Raw genomic sequence first — 18835 nt, forward strand, 5'->3', positions numbered from 1 at the left:
TTTCTGTGTTTCATTGTCAATAAGAAGGTCCAAGTGATTCAGTAAACCTGAAGTGAAGCATCGGAAACTAAAACCTGACTCACAGGAGAGGATCAAATAACAGAAACTTAGAGTGTCAGTCCTCTTGTACTTAAGTCGGCATTGTGCCTCCTGTATTAATTTCGGATACAATTTCTGTGTTTTATCGTCTATAAGAAGTCCAAGGGATACAGTAAACCTGAAGTGAAACTTCGGCAACAAAAACTGGACTCTCAGGAGAGGTTCAAATCAGAGAAAGTTAGAGTGTCAGTCCTCTTGTACTTAAGTCGGCATTGTTCCTTTTGTATTAAAATCGGATGCAATTTATGTGCTTCATCGTCAATAAGAAGGTCCAAGGGGTACAGTAAACCTGAAGTGAAGCATCGGAATCTAAAACTGGCCTCACAGGAGTGGTTCAAATCATAGAAAGTTAGAGTGTCTGTCCTCTTGTACTTAAGACGGCATTGTGCCTTTTGTATTAATTTCGGATGCAATTTCTGTGTTTCATTGTCAATAAGAAGGTCCAAGGGATACAGTTTACCTGAAGTGAAGCATCGGAATCTAAAACTGGACTCACAGGTGAGGTTCAAATAATAGAAAGTTAGAGTGTCAGTCCTCTTGTACTTAAGTCGGCATTGTGCATTTCGTATAGAATTCGGATGCAAATTCTGTGTTTCATCGTCAATAAGAAGGTCCAAGGGATACAGTAAACCTGAAGTGAAGCATCTGAATCTAAAACTGGACTAACAGGAGAGGTTCAAATAATAGAAAGTTAGAGTGTCAGTCCTCTTGTACTTAAGTCGGCATTGTGCTATTTGTAATAAATTCGGATAAATTTCTGTGTTTCATCGTCAATAAGAAGGTCCAAGGGATACAGTAAACCTGAAGTGATGCATCGGAATCTAAAACCTGACTCACAGGAGAGGTTCAAATCATAGAAACTTAGAGTGTCAGTCCTCTTGTTCTTAAGTCGGCATTGGGCCTTTTGTATTAATTTCGGATGCAATTTCTGTGATTCATCGTCAATAAGAAGGTCCAAGGGATACAGTAAATTTGAAGTGAAGCATCAGAATCTAAAACTGGACTCACAGGAGAGGTTCAAATCATAGAAAGTTAGAGTGTCAGTCCTCTTGTACTTAAGTCGGCATTGTGCCTTTTGTATTAAATTCGGATGCAATTTCTGTGTTTCTTCGTCAATAAGGAGGTCCAAGGGATACTGGAAACCAGAAGTGAAGCATCGGAATGTAAAACTGGAATCACAGGAGAGGATCAAATCAAAGGAAGTTAGTGTCAGTCCTCTTGTACTTAAGTCGGCATTGTGCCTTTTCTATTAAATTCGGATGCAATTTCTGTGTTTCATCGTCAATGAGAAGGTCCAAGGGATACAGTAAACCTGAATCGAATCATCGGAATCTACAACTGGACTCACACGAATGGTTCAAATTATCGAAAGTTAGAGTGTCAGTCCTCTTGTACTTAAGTCGGCACTGTGCGTTTTGTATTAAATTCGTATGCAATTTCTGTGTTTCATTGTCAATAAGTAGGTCCAAGGGATTAAGCAAACCTGAAGTGAAGCATCGGAAACTAATTCCTGACTCACAGGAGAGGTTCAAATAATAGAATGTTATAGTGTCAGTCCTCTTGTACTTAAGTCGACATTGTGCCTTTTGTATTGAATTCGGATGCAATTTCTGTGTTTCATCGTCAATAAGAAGGTCCAACGGATACAGAAAACCTGAAGTGAAGCATCGGCATCTAAAACAGGAATCACAGGAGACGTTCAAATCAAAGAAATTTAGAGTGTCAGTCCTCTTGTACTTAAGTCGGCATTGTGCCTTTTGTATTAAATTCGGATGCAATTTCCGTGTTTCATCGTCAATTAGAAGGTCCAAGGGATACAGTAAACCTGAAGTGAAGCATCGGAATCTAAAACGGGACTCACAGGAGACGTTCAAATCACAGTAAGTTAGGGTGTCATTCCTCTTGTACTTAAGTCGGCATTGTGCCTTTTGTATTAAATTCGGATGCAATTTCTGTGTTTCATCGTCAATTAGAAAGTCCAAGGGATACAGTCAACCTGAAGTGAAGCATCAGAATCTAAAACTGGTCTCAAATAGTGGTTCAATTCATAGAAAGTTTGAGTGTCAGTCCTCTTGTACTTAAGTCGGCACTGTGCCTTTTGTATTAAATTCGTATGCAATTTCTGTGTTTCATTGTCAATAAGAAGGTCCAAGGGATACAGTAAATCTGAAGTGAAGCATCGGAATCTAAAACTGGACTCACAGGTGAGGTTCAAATCATTGAAAGTTAGAGTGTCAGTCCTCTTGTACTTAAGTCGGCATTGAGCCTTTTGTATTAAATTCGGATGCAATTTCTGTGTTTCATCGTCAATAAGAAGGTCCAAGGGATACAGTAAACCTGAAGTGAAGCATCGGAATCTAAACCTGGACTCACAGGAGAGGTTCACATCATAGAAAGTTAGAGTGTCAGTCCTCTTGTACTTAAGTCGGCATTGTGCCTTTTGTATTAAATTCGGATGCAATTTCTGTGTTTCATGGTCAATAAGAAGGTCCAAGGGATACAGTAAACCTGAAGTGAAGCATCGGAATCTAAAACTGGACTCACAGGAGTGGTTCAAATCATAGAAAGTTAGAGTGTCTGTCCTCTTGTACTTAAGCCGGCACTGTGCGTTTTGTATTAAATTCGTATGCAATTTCTGTGTTTCATTGTCAATAAGAAGGTCCAAGTGATTCAGTAAACCTGAAGTGAAGCATCGGAAACTAAAACCTGACTCACAGGAGAGGATCAAATAACAGAAACTTAGAGTGTCAGTCCTCTTGAACTTAAGTCGGCATTGTGCCTCCTGTATTAATTTCGGATACAATTTCTGTGTTTTATCGTCTATAAGAAGTCCAAGGGATACAGTAAACCTGAAGTGAAGCTTTGGCAACAAAAACTGGACTCTCAGGAGAGGTTCAAATCAGAGAAAGTTAGAGTGACAGTCCTCTTGTACTTAAGTCGATATTGTTCCTTTTGTATTAAAATCGGATGCAATTTATGTGCTTCATCGTCAATAAGAAGGTCCAAGGGGTTCAGTTAACCTGAAGTGAAGCATCGGAATCTAAAACTGGCCTCACAGGAGTGGTTCAAATCATAGAAAGTTAGAGTGTCTGTCCTCTTGTACTTAAGACGGCATTGTGCCTTTTGTATTAATTTCGGATGCAATTTCTGTGTTTCATCGTCAATAAGAAGGTCCAAGGGATACAGTTTACCTGAAGTGAAGCATCGGTATCTAAAACTGGACTCACAGGTGAGGTTCAAATCATAGAAAGTTAGAGTGTCGGCCCTCTTGTACTTAACTAGGCATTGTGCATTTTGTATAGAATTCGGATGCAAATTCTGTGTTTCGTCGTCAATAAGAAGGTCCAAGGGATACAGTAAACCTGAAGTGAAGCATCTGAATCTAAAACTGGACTCACAGGAGAAGTTCAAATAATAGAAAGTTAGAGTGTGAGTCCTCTTGCACTTAAGTCGGCATTGTGCCTTTTGTAATAGATTCGGATGCAATTTCTGTGTTTCATCGTCAATAAGAAGGTCCAACGGATAAAGAAAGCCTGAAGTGAAGCATCGGCATCTAAAACTGGAATCACAGGAGACGTTAAAATCAAAGAAAGTTAGAGTGTCAGTCCTCTTGTACTTAATTCGGCATTGTGCCGTTTGTATTAAATTCGGATGCAATTTGTGTGTTTCATCGTCAATAAGAAATTCCGAGGGATACAGTCAACCTGAAGTGAAGCATCAGAATCTAAAACTGGACTCAAAGGAGTGGTTCAAATCATAGAAAGTTAGAGTATCAGTCCTCTTGTACTTAAGTCGGCACTGTGCCTTTTGTATTAAATTCGTATGACATTTCTGTGTTTCATTGTCAATAAGAAGGTTCAAGGGATAGAGTAAACCTGAAGTGAAGCATCGGAAACTAAAACCTGACTCACAGGAGAGGTTCAAATCATAGAAACTTAGAGTGTCAGTCCTCTTGTTCTTAAGTCGGCATTGGGCCTTTTGTATTAATTTCGGATGCAATTTCTGTGATTCATCGTCAATAAGAATGTCCAAGGGATACAGTAAATTTGAAGTGAAGCATCAGAATCTAAAACTGGACTCACAGGAGAGGTTCAAATCATAGAAAGTTAGAGTGTCAGTCCTCTTGTACTTAAGTCGGCATTGTGCCTTTTGTATTAATTTCGGATGCAATTTCTGTGTTTCATCGTCAATAAGAAGGTCCAAGGGATACAGTAAACCTGAAGTGAAGCATCGGAATCTAAAACGGGACTCACAGGAGAGGTTCAAATCATAGTAAGTTAGGGTGTCAGTCCTCTTGTACTTAAGTCGGTATTGTGCATTTTGTATTAAAATCGGATGCAATATCTGTGTTTCATCGTCAATAAGAAAGTCCAAGGGATACAGTCAACCTGAAGAGAAGCATCAGAATCTAAAACTGGGCTCAAAGGAGTGGTTCAAATCATAGAAAGTTAGAGTGTCAGTCCTCTTGTACTTAAGACGGCACTGTGCCTTTTGTATTAAATTCGTATGCAATTTCTGTGTTTCGTTGTGAATAAGAAGGTCCAAGGGATAGAGTAAACCTGAAGTGAAGCATCGGAAACTAAAACCTGACTCACAGGAGAGGTTCAAATCATAGAAACTTAGAGTGTCAGTCCTCTTGTTCTTAAGTCGGCATTGGGCCTTTTGTATTAATTTCGGATGCAATTTCTGTGTTTCATCGTCAATAAGAAGGTTCAAGGGATACAGTAAATTTGAAGTGAAGCATCAGAATCTAAAACTGGACTCACAGGATTGGTTCAAATCATAGAAAGTTAGAGTGTCAGTCCTCTTGTACTTAAGTCGGCATTGAGCCTTTTGTATTAAATTCGGATGCAATTTCTGTGTTTCATCGTCAATAAGAAGGTCCAAGGGATACAGTAAACATGAAGTGACGCATCGGAATCTAAAACTGGCCTCACAGGAGTGGTTCAAATCATAGAAAGTTAGAGTGTCTGTCCTCTTGTACTTAAGACGGCATTGTGCCTTTTGTATTAATTTCGGATGCAATTTCTGTGTTTCATCGTCAATAAGAAGGTCCAAGGGATACAGTTTACCTGAAGTGAAGCATCGGAATCTAAAACTGGACTCACAGCTGAGGTTCAAATCATAGAAAGTTAGAGTGTCGGTCCTCTTGTACTTAACTAGGCATTGTGCATTTTGTATAGAATTCGGATGCAAAGTCTGTGTTTCATCGTCAATAAGAAGGTCCAAGGGATACAGTAAACCTTAAGTGAAGCATCTGAATCTAAAACTGGACTCACAGGAGAGGTTCAAATAATAGAAAGTTAGAGTGTCAATCCTCTTGTACTTAAGTCGGCATTGTGCCTTTTGTAATAAATTCGGATGCAATTTCTGTGTTTCATCGTCAATAAGAAGGTCCAACGGATACAGAAAGCCTGAAGTGAAGCATCGGCATCTAAAACTGGAATCACAGGAGACGTTAAAATCAAAGAAAGTTAGAGTGTCAGTCCTCTTGTACTTAAGTCGGCATTGTGCCGTTTGTATATAATTCGGATGCAATTTCCGTGTTTCATCGTCAACAAGAAGGTCCAAGGGATACAGTAAACCTGAAGTGAAGCATCGGAATCTAAAACGGGACTCACAGGAGAGGTTCAAATCATAGTAAGTTAGGGTGTCAGTCCTCTTGTACTTAAGTCGGCATTGTGCATTTTGTATTAAATTCGGATGCAATTTCTGTGTTCCATCGTCAATAAGAAGGTCCAAGGGATACAGTAAACTTGAAGTGAAGCATCGGAATCTAAAACTGGAATCACAGGAGAGGTTCAAATCATAGAAAGTTAGAGTGTCTGTCCTCTTGTACTTAAGTCGGCACTGTGCGTTATGTATTAAATTCGTATGCAATCTGTGTTTCATTGTCAATAAGAAGGTCCAAGTGATTCAGTAAACCTGAAGTGAAGCATCGGAAACTAAAACCTGACTCACAGGAGAGGTTCAAATAATAGAAACTTAGAGTGTCAGTCCTCTTGTACTTAAGTCGGCATTGTGCCTCTTGTATTAATTTCGGATGCAATTTCTGTGTTTTATCGTCTACAAGAAATCCAAGGGATACAGTAAACCTGAAGCGAAGCTTCGGCAACAAAAACAGGACTCTCAGGAGAGGTTCAAATCAGAGAAAGTTAGAGTGTCAGTCCTCTTGTACTTAAGTCGGCATTGTTCCTTTTGTATTAAAATCGGATGCAATTTCTGTGCTTCATCGTCAATAAGAAGGTCCAAGGGGTACAGTGAACCTGAAGTGAAGCATCGGAATCTAAAACTGGACTCACAGGAGAGATCCAAATCAGAGAAAGTTAGAGTGTCAGTCCTCTTGTACTTAAGTCGGCATTGTGCCTTTTGTATTAAAATCGGATGCAATTTCTGTGTTTCATCGTCAATAAGAAGGTCCAAGGGATACAGTAAACATGAAGTGAAGCATCGGAATCTAAAATTGGACTCACAGGAGAGGTTCAAATAATAGAAAGTTAGAGTGTCAGTCCTCTTGTACTTAAGTCGGCATTGTGCCTTTTGTATTGAATTGGGATGCAATTTCTGTGTTTCATCGTCAATAAGAAGGTCCAAGGGATACAGAAAACCTGAAGTGAAGCATCGGAATCTAAAACTGGAATCACAGGAGAGGTTCAAAAGCAAAGAAAGTTAGAGAGTTAGTCCTCTTGTACTTAAGTCGGCATTGGGCCTTTTGTATTAAATTCGGATGCAATTTCCGTGTTTTATCGTCAATAAGAAGGTCCAAGGGATACAGTAAACCTGAAGTGAAGCATCAGAATCTAAAAGGAGTGGTTCAAATCATAGAAAGTTAGAGTGTCAGTCCTCTTGTACTTAAGTCGGCACTGTGCCTTTTGTATTAAATTCGTAAGCAATATCTGTGTTTCATTGTCAATAAGAAGGTCCAAGGGATTCAGTAAACCTGAAGTGAAGCATCGGAGACTAAAACCTGACTCACAGGAGAGGTTCAAATCATAGAAACTTACAGTGTCGGTCCATTTGTACTTAAGTCGGCATTGTGACTTTTGTATTAATTTCGGATTAAAATTTCTGTGTTTCATCGTCAATAAGAAGGTCCAAGGGATACAGTAAACCTGAAGTGAAGCCTCGGCAACAAAAACTGGACTCACAGGAGAGGTTCAAATCATACAAAGTTAGAGTGTCAGTCCTCTTGTACTTAGGTCGGCATTGTGCCTTATGTATTAAATTCGGATGTAATTTCTGTGTTTCATGCTTTATAAGCAGGTCCAAGGGATTCAGTAAACCTGAAGTGAAGCATCGGAATCTAACACGGGACTCACAGGAGTGGTTCAAACCATAGAAAGTTAGAGTGTCAGTCCTCTTGTACTTAAGTCAGCATTGTGCCTTTTGTATTAAATTCGGATGCAATTTCTGTGTTTCATCCTCAATAAGAAATTCCAAGGGATACAGTAAATCTGAAGTGAAGTATCGGAATCTAAAACTGGACTCACAGGAGAGGTTCAAATCATATAAAGTTAGAGTGTCAGTCCTCTTGTACTTTAGCCGGCATTGTGCCTTTTGTGTTAAATTCGGATGCAATTTCTGTGTTTCATCGTCAATAAGATGGTCCAAGGGATACAGTAAACCTGAAGTGAAGCCTCGGCATCTAAAACTGGACTCACAGGAGAGGTTCAAATCATAGAAAATTAGAGTGTCAGTCCTCTTGTACTTAAGTCGGCATTGTGCCTTTTGTATTAAAATCGGATGCAATTTCTGTGTTTCATCGTCAATAAGAAGGTCCAAAGGGTTACATTAAACCTGAAGTGAAGCATCGGAATCTAAAACTGGACTCACAGGAGAGGTTCAAATCATAGAAAGTTAGAGTGTCAGTCCTCTTGTACATAAGTCGGCATTGTGCCTTTTGTATTAAATTCGGATGCAATTTCTGTGTTTCATCGTCAATAAGAAAGTCCAAGGGATAAAGTAAAACTGAAGTGAAGCATCAGAATCTAAAACTGACCTCACAGGAGTGGTTCAAATCATAGAAAGTTAGAGTGTCATTCCTCTTGTACTTAAGTCGGCATTGTGCCTGTTGTATTAAATTCGTATGCAATTTCTGTGTTTAATCGTCAATAAGAAGGTCCAAGGGATACAATAAACCTGAAGTGAAGCATTGGAATCTAAAACTGGACTCACAGGAGAGGTTCAAATCATAGAAAATTAGAGTGTCAGTCGTCTTGTACTTAAGTAGGCATTGTGCATTTTGTATTAAATTCGGATGCAATTTCTGTGTTTCATCGTCAATAAGAAGGTCCAAGGGATTCAGTAAACCTGAAGGGAAGCATCGAAATCTAAAACTATACTTACAGGTGAGGTTCAAATCATAGAAAGTTAGAGTGCCAGTTCTCTTGTACTTAAGTCGGCATTGTGCCTTTTGTATTAAATTCAGATGCAATTTCTGTGTTTCATCGTCAATAAGAAGGTCCAAAGGATACAGAAAACCTGAAGTGAAGCATCGGAATCTAAAACTGGAATCACAGGAGATTTTCAAATCAAAGAAAGTTAGAGTGTCAGTCCTCTTGAACTTAAGCCGGCATTGTGCCTTTTGTATTAATTTCGGATGCAATTTCTGTGTTTCATCGTCAATAAGAAGGTCCAAGGGATACAGTAAACCTGAAGTGAAGCATCGGAATCTAAAATGTGGACTCACAGGTGAGGTTCAAATCATAGAAAGTTAGAGTGTCAGTCCTCTTGTACTTAAGTCGGCATTGTGCATTTTGTATTAAATTCGGATGCAATTTCTGTGTTTCATCGTCAATAAGAATGTCCAAGGGATACAGTACACCTGAGGTGAAGCATCGGAATCTAAAACTGGAATCACAGGAGAGGATCAAATAATAGAAACTTTGAGTGTCAGTCCTCTTGTACTTAAGTCGGCATTGTGCCTCTTGTATTAATTTCGGATGCAATTTCTGTGTTTTATCGTCTATAAGAAGTCCAAGGGATGCAGTAAACCTGAAGCGAAGCTTCGGCAACAAAAACTGGACTCACAGGAGACGCTCAAATCATAGAAAGTTAGAGTGTCGGTCCCCTTGTACTTAAGTCGGCATTGTGCATTTTGTATTAAATTCGGATGCAATGTCTGTGTTTCATCGTCAATAAGAAGGTCCAAGGGATACAGTAAACCTGAAGTGAAGCATCGGAATCTAAAACTGGATTCACAGGAGATGTCAAATAATAGAAAGTTAGAGTGTCAGTCCTCTTGTTCTTAAGTCGGCATTGTGCCTTTTGTATTAAATTGGGATGCAATTTCTGTGTTTCATCATCAATAAGAAGGTCCAAGGGATACAGAAAACCTGAGGTGAAGCATCGGAATCTAAAACTGGAATCACAGGAGAGGTACAAAACAAAGAAAATTAGAGTGTCAGTCCTCTTGTACTTAAGTCGGCATTGGGCATTTTGTATTAATTTCGGATGCAATTTCCGTGTTTCATCGTCAATAAGAAGGTCCAAGGGATACAGTAAAGCTGAAGTGAAGCATCGGAATCTAAAACGGGACTCACAGGAGAGGTTCAAATCATAGAAAGTTAGGGTGTCAGTCCTCTTGTACTTAAGTCGGTATTGTGCCTTTTGTATTAAATTCGGATGCAATTTCCGTGTTTCATCGTGAATAAGAAGGTCCAAGGGATACAGTAAACCTGAAGTGAAGCATCAGAATCTAAAAGGAGTGGTTCAAATCATAGAAAGATAGAGTGTCAGTCCTCTTGTACTTAAGTCGGCACTGTGCCTTTTGTATTAAATTCGTATGCAATTTCTGTGTTCATTGTCAATAAGAAGGTCCAAGGGATTCAGTAAACCTGAAGTGAAGCATCGGAAACTAAAACCTGACTCACAGGAGAGGTTCAAATCATAGAAACTTAGAGTGTCATTCCTCTTGTACTTAAGTCGGCATTGTGATTTTTGTATTAATTTCGGATGCAATTTCTGTGTTTTATCGTCAATAAGAAGGTCCAAGGGATACTGTAAACCTGAAGTGAAGCCTCGGCAAAAGAAACTGGACTCACAGGAGAGGTTCAAATCATAGAAAGTTAGAGTGTCTGTCCTCTTGTACTTAAGTCGGCATTGTGCCTTTTGTATTAAATTCGGACGCAATTTCTGTGTTTATCGTCAATAAGAAGGTCCAAGGTATACAGCAAACTTGAAGTGAAGCATCGGAATCTAAAACTGGAATCACAGGAGAGGTTCAAATCATAGAAAGTTAGAGTGTCAGTCCTCTTGTACTTAGGTCGGCAATGTGCCTTTTGTATTAAATTCGGATGTAATTTCTTTGTTTCATGCTTTATAAGCAGGTCCAAGGGATACAGTAAACCTGAAGTGAAGCATCGGAATCTAACACGGGACTCACAGGAGAGGTTCAAATCATAGAAAGTTAGAGTGTCAGTCCTCTTGTACTTAAGTCGGCATTGGGCTTTTGTATTAAATTCGGATGCAATTTCTGTGTTTCATCATCAATAAGAAGGTCCAAGGTATACAGTAATCCTGAAGTGAAGCATCGGAATCTAAACCTGGACTCGCAGGAGAGGTTCAAATCATAGAAAGTTAGAGTGTCAGTCCTCTTGTACTTAAGTCGGCATTGGGCTTTTGTATTAAATTCGGATGCAATTTCTGTGTTTCATCGTCAATAAGAAGGTCCAAGGTATACAGTAATCCTGAAGTGAAGCATCGGAATCTAAACCTGGACTCGCAGGAGAGGTTCACATCGTAGAAAGTTAGAGTGTCAGTCCTCTTGTACTTAAGTCGGCATTGTGCCTTTTGTATTAAATTCGGATGCAATTTCTGTGTTTCATGGTCAATAAGAAGGTCCAAGTGATACAGTAAACCTGAAGTGAAGCATCGGAATCTAAAACTGGACTCACCGGAGTGGTTCAAATCATAGAAAGTTAGAGTGTCTGTCCTCTTGTACTTAAGTCGGCACTGTGCCTTTTGTATTAAATTCGTATGCAATATCTGTGTTTCATTGTCAATAAGAAGGTCCAAGGGATTCAGTAAACCTGAAGTGAAGCATCAGAATCTAAAAGGAGTGGTTCAAATCATAGAAAGTTAGAGTGTCAGTCCTCTTGTACTTAAGTCGGCACTGTGCCTTTTCTATTAAATTCGTATGCAATATCTGTGTTTCATTGTCAATAAGAAGGTCCAAGGGATTCAGTAAACCTGAAGTGAAGCATCGGAGACTAAAACCTGACTCACAGGAGAGGTTCAAATCATAGAAACTTACAGTGTCGGTCCATTTGTACTTAAGTCGGCATTGTGACTTTTGTATTAATTTCGGATTAAAATTTCTGTGTTTCATCGTCAATAAGAAGGTCCAAGGGATACAGTAAACCTGAAGTGAAGCCTCGGCAACAAAAACTGGACTCACAGGAGAGGTTCAAATCATACAAAGTTAGAGTGTCAGTCCTCTTGTACTTAGGTCGGCATTGTGCCTTATGTATTAAATTCGGATGTAATTTCTGTGTTTCATGCTTTATAAGCAGGTCCAAGGGATTCAGTAAACCTGAAGTGAAGCATCGGAATCTAACACGGGACTCACAGGAGTGGTTCAAACCATAGAAAGTTAGAGTGTCAGTCCTCTTGTACTTAAGTCAGCATTGTGCCTTTTGTATTAAATTCGGATGCAATATCTGTGTTTCATCCTCAATAAGAAATTCCAAGGGATACAGTAAATCTGAAGTGAAGTATCGGAATCTAAAACTGGACTCACAGGAGAGGTTCAAATCATATAAAGTTAGAGTGTCAGTCCTCTTGTACTTTAGTCGGCATTGTGCCTTTTGTGTTAAATTCGGATGCAATTTCTGTGTTTCATCGTCAATAAGATGGTCCAAGGGATACAGTAAACCTGAAGTGAAGCCTCGGCATCTAAAACTGGACTCACAGGAGAGGTTCAAATCATAGAAAATTAGAGTGTCAGTCCTCTTGTACTTAAGTCGGCATTGTGCCTTTTGTATTAAAATCGGATGCAATTTCTGTGTTTCATCGTCAATAAGAAGGTCCAAAGGGTTACATTAAACCTGAAGTGAAGCATCGGAATCTAAAACTGGACTCACAGGAGAGGTTCAAATCATAGAAAGTTAGAGTGTCAGTCCTCTTGTACATAAGTCGGCATTGTGCCTTTTGTATTAAATTCGGATGCAATTTCTGTGTTTCATCGTCAATAAGAAAGTCCAAGGGATAAAGTAAAACTGAAGTGAAGCATCAGAATCTAAAACTGACCTCACAGGAGTGGTTCAAATCATAGAAAGTTAGAGTGTCATTCCTCTTGTACTTAAGTCGGCATTGTGCCTGTTGTATTAAATTCGTATGCAATTTCTGTGTTTAATCGTCAATAAGAAGGTCCAAGGGATACAATAAACCTGAAGTGAAGCATTGGAATCTAAAACTGGACTCACAGGAGAGGTTCAAATCATAGAAAATTAGAGTGTCAGTCGTCTTGTACTTAAGTAGGCATTGTGCATTTTGTATTAAATTCGGATGCAATTTCTGTGTTTCATCGTCAATAAGAAGGTCCAAGGGATTCAGTAAACCTGAAGGGAAGCATCGAAATCTAAAACTATACTTACAGGTGAGGTTCAAATCATAGAAAGTTAGAGTGCCAGTTCTCTTGTACTTAAGTCGGCATTGTGCCTTTTGTATTAAATTCAGATGCAATTTCTGTGTTTCATCGTCAATAAGAAGGTCCAAGGGATACAGAAAACCTGAAGTGAAGCATCGGAATCTAAAACTGGAATCACAGGAGATTTTCAAATCAAAGAAAGTTAGAGTGTCAGTCCTCTTGAACTTAAGCCGGCATTGTGCCTTTTGTATTAATTTCGGATGCAATTTCTGTGTTTCATCGTCAATAAGAAGGTCCAAGGGATACAGTAAACCTGAAGTGAAGCATCGGAATCTAAAATGTGGACTCACAGGTGAGGTTCAAATCATAGAAAGTTAGAGTGTCAGTCCTCTTGTACTTAAGTCGGCATTGTGCATTTTGTATTAAATTCGGATGCAATTTCTGTGTTTCATCGTCAATAAGAATGTCCAAGGGATACAGTACACCTGAGGTGAAGCATCGGGATCTAAAACTGGGCTCATAGGAGAGGTTCAACTCATAGAAAGTTAGAGTGTCAGTCCTCTTGTACTTAAGTCGGCATTGTGCCTTTTGTATTAAATTCGGATGCAATTTCTGTGTTTCATCGTCAATAAGAAAGTCCAAGGGATACAGAAAACCTGAAGTGAAGCATCGGAATCTAAAACTGGAATCACAGGAGAGGTTCAAATCAAAGAAAGTTAGAGTGTCAGTCCTCTTGTACTTAAATCGGCATTGTGCTTTTGTATTAAATTCGGATGCAATTTCTGTGTTTCATCGTCAATAAGAAGGTCCAAGGTATACAGTAAACCTGAAGTGAAGCATCGGAATCTAAACCTGGACTCACAGGAGAGGTTCACATCATAGAAAGTTATAGTGTCAGTACTCTTGTACTTAAGTCGGCATTGTGCCTTTTGTATTAAATTCGGATGCAATTTCTGTGTTTCATGGTCAATAAGAAGGTCGAAGGTATACAGTAAACCTGAAGTGAAGCATCGGAATCTAAAACTGGACTCACCGGAGTGGTTCAAATCATAGAAAGTTAGAGTGTCTGTCCTCGTGTACTTAAGTCGGCACTGTACGTTTTGTATTAAATTCGTATGCAATTTCTGTGTTTCATTGTCAATAAGAAGGTCCAAGTGATTCAGTAAACCTGTAGTGAAACATCGGAAACTAAAACCTGACTCACAGGAGAGGATCAAATAATAGAAACTTTGAGTGTCAGTCCTCTTGTACTTAAGTCGGCATTGTGCCTCTTGTATTAATTTCGGATGCAATTTCTGTGTTTTATCGTCTATAAGAAGTCCAAGGGATGCAGTAAACCTGAAGCGAAGCTTCGGCAACAAAAACTGGACTCACAGGAGACGCTCAAATCATAGAAAGTTAGAGTGTCGGTCCCCTTGTACTTAAGTCGGCATTGTGCATTTTGTATTAAATTCGGATGCAATGTCTGTGTTTCATCGTCAATAAGAAGGTCCAAGGGATACAGTAAACCTGAAGTGAAGCATCGGAATCTAAAACTGGATTCACAGGAGATGTCAAATAATAGAAAGTTAGAGTGTCAGTCCTCTTGTTCTTAAGTCGGCATTGTGCCTTTTGTATTAAATTGGGATGCAATTTCTGTGTTTCATCATCAATAAGAAGGTCCAAGGGATACAGAAAACCTGAGGTGAAGCATCGGAATCTAAAACTGGAATCACAGGAGAGGTACAAAACAAAGAAAATTAGAGTGTCAGTCCTCTTGTACTTAAGTCGGCATTGGGCATTTTGTATTAATTTCGGATGCAATTTCCGTGTTTCATCGTCAATAAGAAGGTCCAAGGGATACAGTAAAGCTGAAGTGAAGCATCGGAATCTAAAACGGGACTCACAGGAGAGGTTCAAATCATAGAAAGTTAGGGTGTCAGTCCTCTTGTACTTAAGTCGGTATTGTGCCTTTTGTATTAAATTCGGATGCAATTTCCGTGTTTCATCGTGAATAAGAAGGTCCAAGGGATACAGTAAACCTGAAGTGAAGCATCAGAATCTAAAAGGAGTGGTTCAAATCATAGAAAGATAGAGTGTCAGTCCTCTTGTACTTAAGTCGGCACTGTGCCTTTTGTATTAAATTCGTATGCAATTTCTGTGTTCATTGTCAATAAGAAGGTCCAAGGGATTCAGTAAACCTGAAGTGAAGCATCGGAAACTAAAACCTGACTCACAGGAGAGGTTCAAATCATAGAAACTTAGAGTGTCATTCCTCTTGTACTTAAGTCGGCATTGTGATTTTTGTATTAATTTCGGATGCAATTTCTGTGTTTTATCGTCAATAAGAATGTCCAAGGGATACTGTAAACCTGAAGTGAAGCCTCGGCAAAAGAAACTGGACTCACAGGAGAGGTTCAAATCATAGAAAGTTAGAGTGTCTGTCCTCTTGTACTTAAGTCGGCATTGTGCCTTTTGTATTAAATTCGGACGCAATTTCTGTGTTTATCGTCAATAAGAAGGTCCAAGGTATACAGCAAACTTGAAGTGAAGCATCGGAATCTAAAACTGGAATCACAGGAGAGGTTCAAATCATAGAAAGTTAGAGTGTCAGTCCTCTTGTACTTAGGTCGGCAATGTGCCTTTTGTATTAAATTCGGATGTAATTTCTTTGTTTCATGCTTTATAAGCAGGTCCAAGGGATACAGTAAACCTGAAGTGAAGCATCGGAATCTAACACGGGACTCACAGGAGAGGTTCAAATCATAGAAAGTTAGAGTGTCAGTCCTCTTGTACTTAAGTCGGCATTGGGCTTTTGTATTAAATTCGGATGCAATTTCTGTGTTTCATCGTCAATAAGAAGGTCCAAGGTATACAGTAATCCTGAAGTGAAGCATCGGAATCTAAACCTGGACTCGCAGGAGAGGTTCAAATCATAGAAAGTTAGAGTGTCAGTCCTCTTGTACTTAAGTCGGCATTGGGCTTTTGTATTAAATTCGGATGCAATTTCTGTGTTTCATCGTCAATAAGAAGGTCCAAGGTATACAGTAATCCTGAAGTGAAGCATCGGAATCTAAACCTGGACTCGCAGGAGAGGTTCACATCGTAGAAAGTTAGAGTGTCAGTCCTCTTGTACTTAAGTCGGCATTGTGCCTTTTGTATTAAATTCGGATGCAATTTCTGTGTTTCATGGTCAATAAGAAGGTCCAAGTGATACAGTAAACCTGAAGTGAAGCATCGGAATCTAAAACTGGACTCACCGGAGTGGTTCAAATCATAGAAAGTTAGAGTGTCTGTCCTCTTGTACTTAAGTCGGCACTGTGCGTTTTGTATTAAATTCGTATGCAATTTCTGTGTTTCATTGTCAATAAGAAGGTCCAAGTGATTCAGTAAACCTGAAGTGAAGCATCGGAATCTAACACGGGACTCACAGGAGTGGTTCAAATCATAGAAATTTAGAGTGTCAGTCCTCTTGTACTTAAGTCAGCATTGTGCCTCTTGTACTAATTTCGGATGCAATTTCTGTGTTTTATCGTCTATAAGAAGTCCAAGGGATACAGTAAACCTGAAGCGAAGCTTCGGCAACAAAAACTGGACTCACAGGAGACGTTCAAATCATAGAAAGTTAGAGTGTCGGTCCCCTTGTACTTAAGTCGGCATTGTGCATTTTGTATTAAATTCGGATGCAATTTCTGTGTTTCATCGTCAATAAGAATGTCCAAGGGATACAGTAAACCTGAAGTGAAGCATCGGAATCTAAAACTGGATTCACAGGAGATGTTCAAATAATAGAAAGTTAGAGTGTCAGTCCTCTTGTTCATAAGTCGGCATTGTGCCTTTTGTATTAAATCCGGATGCAATTTCTGTGTTTCATCATCAATAAGAATGTCCAAGGGATACAGAAAACCTGAAGTGAAGCATCGGAATCTAAAACTGGAATCACAGGAGAGGTACAAAAAAAGAAAATTAGAGTGTCAGTCCTCTTGTACTTAAGTCGGCATTGGGCCTTCTGTATTAATTTCGGATGCAATTTCCGTGTTTCATCGTCAATAAGAAGGTCCAAGGGATACAGTAAAGCTGAAGTGAAGCATCGGAATCTAAAACGGGACTCACAGGAGAGGTTCAAGTCATAGAATGTTAGGGTGTCAGTCCTCTTGTACTTAAGTCGGGATTGTGCCTTTTGTATTAAATTCGGATGCAATTTCCGTGTTTCATCGTGAATAAGAAGGTCCAAGGGATACAGTAAACCTGAAGTGAAGCATCAGAATCGAAAAGGAGTGGTTCAAATCATAGAAAGATAGAGTGTCAGTCCTCTTGTACTTAAGTCGGCACTGTGCCTTTTGTATTAAATTCGTATGCAATTTCTGTGTTTCATTGTCAATAAGAAGGTCCAAGGGATTCAGTAAACCTGAAGTGAAGCATCGGAAACTAAAACCTGACTCACAGGAGAGGTTCAAATCATAGAAAATTAGAGTGTCTGTCCTCTTGTACTTAAGTCGGCATTGTGCCTTTTGTATTAAATTCGGATGCAATTACTGTGTTTTATCGTCAATAAGAAGGTCCAAGGGATACAGTAAACCTGAAGTGAAGCCTCGGCAAAAAAAACTGGACTCACAGGAGAGGTTCAAATCATAGAAAGTTAGAGTGTCTGTCCTCTTGTACTTAAGTCGGCATTGTGCCTTTTGTATTAAATTCGGACGCAATTTCTGTGTTTAATCGTCAATAAGAAGGTCCAAGGGATACAGTAAACTTGAAGTGAAGCATCGGAATCTAAAACTGGAATCACAGGAGCGGTTCAAATCATAGAAAGTTAGAGTATCAGTCCTCTTGTATTTAGGTCGGCATTGTGCCTTTTGTATTAAATTCGGATGTAATTTCTGTGTTTCATGCTTTATAAGCAGGTCCAAGGGATACAGTAAACCTGAAGTGAAGCATCGGAATCTAACACGGGACTCACAGGAGTGGTTCAAATCATAGAAAGTTAGAGTGTCAGTCCTCTTGTAGTTAAGTCAGCATTGTGCCTTTTGTATTAAATTCGGATGCAATTTCTGTGTTTCATCGTCAATAAGAAGGTCCAAGGGGTACAGTAATTCTGAAGTGAAGTATCGGAATCTAAAACTGGACTCTCAGGAGAGGTTCAAATCATAGAAAGTTAGTGTGTCAGTCCTCTTGTACTTAAGTCTGCACTGTGCGTTTTGTATTAAATTAGTATGCAATTTCTGTGTTCCATTGTCAATAAGAAGGTCCAAGTGATTCAGTAAACCTGAAGTGAAGCATCGGAAACTAAAACCTGACTCACAGGAGAGGGTCAAATCACAGAAAGTTAGAGTGTCAGTCCTCTTGTACTTAAGTCGGCATTGTGCCTTTTGTATTAAATTGGGATCCAATTTCTGTGTTTCATCATCAATAAGAAGGTCCAAGGGATACAGAAAACCTGAAGTGAAGCATCAGAATCTAAAAGGAGTGGTTCAAATCATAGAAAGATAGAGTGTCAGTCCTTTTGTACTTATGTCGGCATTGTGACTTTTGTATTCATTTCGGATGCAATTTCTGTGTTTTATCGTCAATAAGAAGGTCCAAGGGATACAGTAAACCTGAAGTTAAGCCTCGGCAACAAAAACTGGACTCACAGGAGAGGTTCAAATCATAGAAAATTAGAGTGTCAGTCCTCTTGTACTTAAGTCGGCATTGTGGCTTTTGTATTAAATTCGGATGCAATTTCTGTGTTTAATCGTCACTAAGAAGGTCTAAGGGATACAGTAAATCTGAAGTGAAGCATTGGAATCTAAAAAGTGGACTCACAGGTGAGGTCCAAGTCATAGAAATTTAGAGTGTCAGTACTCTTGTACTTAAGTCGGCATTGTGACTTTTGTATTAATTTCGGATGCAATTACTGTGTTTTATCGTCAATAAGAAGGTCCAAGGGATACAGTAAACCTGAAGTGAAGCCTCGGCAAAAAAAACTGGACTCACAGGAGAGGTTCAAATCATAGAAAGTTAGAGTGTCTGTCCTCTTGTACTTAAGTCGGCATTGTGCCTTTTGTATTAAATTCGGACGCCATTTCTGTGTTTAATCGTCAATAAGAAGGTCCAAGGGATACAGTAAACTTGAAGTGAAGCATCGGAATCTAAAACTGGAATCACAGGAGCGGTTCAAATCATAGAAAG

Source organism: Schistocerca serialis, chromosome 3 (assembly GCF_023864345.2).
Source record: "Schistocerca serialis cubense isolate TAMUIC-IGC-003099 chromosome 3, iqSchSeri2.2, whole genome shotgun sequence".
Taxonomy (NCBI): Eukaryota; Metazoa; Arthropoda; class Insecta; order Orthoptera; family Acrididae; genus Schistocerca; species Schistocerca serialis.